The following is a 1,655-nucleotide window of genomic DNA, read 5'->3' on the forward strand; positions in this document are numbered from 1 at the left end:
AAAGAAGGCTTCTCAGAATCAATAATATTTTCCAAGGTGTGACTGATAGATCATCTGCATTAGAGTAACCTGTGGATACTTAAACATGCCAAATTGTTTGTCCCACTCTATCTCTACTGAATCAAAGTATTTGACTTTTTACTGAAGAATCTGTATGTGGAACAAACATTCTAGGAATGAAAGTTGGGAAAGTGAAGGGAATGAATCCAGGAAGATGTTTTGTAGAAGTCCCAGAAGAGAGAACAGTTGATTAGTATCCCCAGACCAAAAGACTCAGAGGCACAGATATAGTAGCTTCAAGCATCTCTAGATTAGTACATTTTGACATTTATGTAAAATGATAAAGTTTTGGGTCAAAGAGATCTTGATTTGAATCCTCCATTATCTACAGTGGCTATATTATTTCAATTTTGCAAGCTACAGTTTTTTTCCATCTTGATAAAAAGGAGAGTGATACCAAACTCATAAAAAATGGTGAGAATTAAATTTAATTAATTGTATGAAGACACTCATGTTCAATAAAAGTTAGTTTCATCACCTTCATATATATATTTTTTGCCAAAAAGAGGAGCTTCTTTTGTTTGCTTGGTTAAATATCAGATGCCAAAAGAATGTTTATGCTAATTTACTTTATGTAGTGTACAGGAGAGCAGCTGTGCAGATAGAAACTTAATAAATCGCTTTTAACAATAATCATTATACTGATTTATAGCTTCTTATATCACTTTTAATATTATTGAATTTATGTTACAGTGTACTAAAGAGAAACATAGCCCTTTGAAACGCATATGAGAACATATTTGTTAATTACACAAATATTGGCTCTGATTCAGCTTGCAAAAAATAGCTAATGAAAGAAAGACATATTTGGCCAAATGTCAAAGAAAATATTTTAAAATGTACTGGGAATATCTTAGCAGATGTTTCTCAATGTTTAATATTGTTTTTGGTGAAGCTTAGTGTTGGCATAATAGTTTCATTCAGATTCAAACTACTTTGTTCCTAAGAATATAAAAACAGTATCCACCTATCTGATTAGGACCCTTTTGTTATTGATTTTAATAAAAGAGAAAAGGCTAGAACAATTACGCTTGAAATCACTTTTTATTGAGGCTTTCCATTTTGATGTTTCATGCTGCCCTTGTTTTTTTGATTTCCCATGAAATCAGATATTATTTTCTAATCATGATAGAGCAATAACAGCTGAGCTACACCCGGCTTTTCCCATTACTGGGTTCGGTAAACAAGGTATTTGTGATTCCAGCAGATGTCTTTTATTTGAGAGTCTTTGCTTCTTACTAAGTGGGGGATGATCAAGCCATAGGCACAAGCCCACCATACCAGGAATAGTGTGCTAATCACATGATTAGCAGCCCCAAGATTTTAGCCATGACTCCCTGAAACCTTATCTGCTCAGCAACCACATTGGCCACATACTCCTTATTGTTTGTATTTCTTCTACATTGTAGATCATGGCATAAAACTTGCAATAAAATTTAGTTATTACTTAATACTAATTATCTTTCTTGGGTTTTATGGTATTTACTGCTCTACGTTGCAAAAATAGTTGTTCACTTCAAGAATTCCTTGCCTAGGCAGATGTAAGCTTCTGCACTGCCAAGGAAACTATCATTAGAGTGAATAGACAGCCCACA

At 33.5% G+C, this 1,655-nt stretch overlaps 1 pseudogene across 1 annotated transcript in view; it reads left to right on the forward strand.

Moving 5' to 3' along the window:
• LOC105824482 overlaps positions 1-1,655 on the forward strand; it is a 122,304-nt pseudogene that overhangs the window by 94,003 nt on the left and 26,646 nt on the right. The gene's annotated exons all lie outside the window — the stretch shown is intronic.

The sequence above is a fragment of the Propithecus coquereli genome, unplaced genomic scaffold (assembly GCF_000956105.1).
Source record: "Propithecus coquereli isolate 6110/MARCELLA unplaced genomic scaffold, Pcoq_1.0 Scaffold741, whole genome shotgun sequence".
Classification (NCBI taxonomy): domain Eukaryota; kingdom Metazoa; phylum Chordata; class Mammalia; order Primates; family Indriidae; genus Propithecus; species Propithecus coquereli.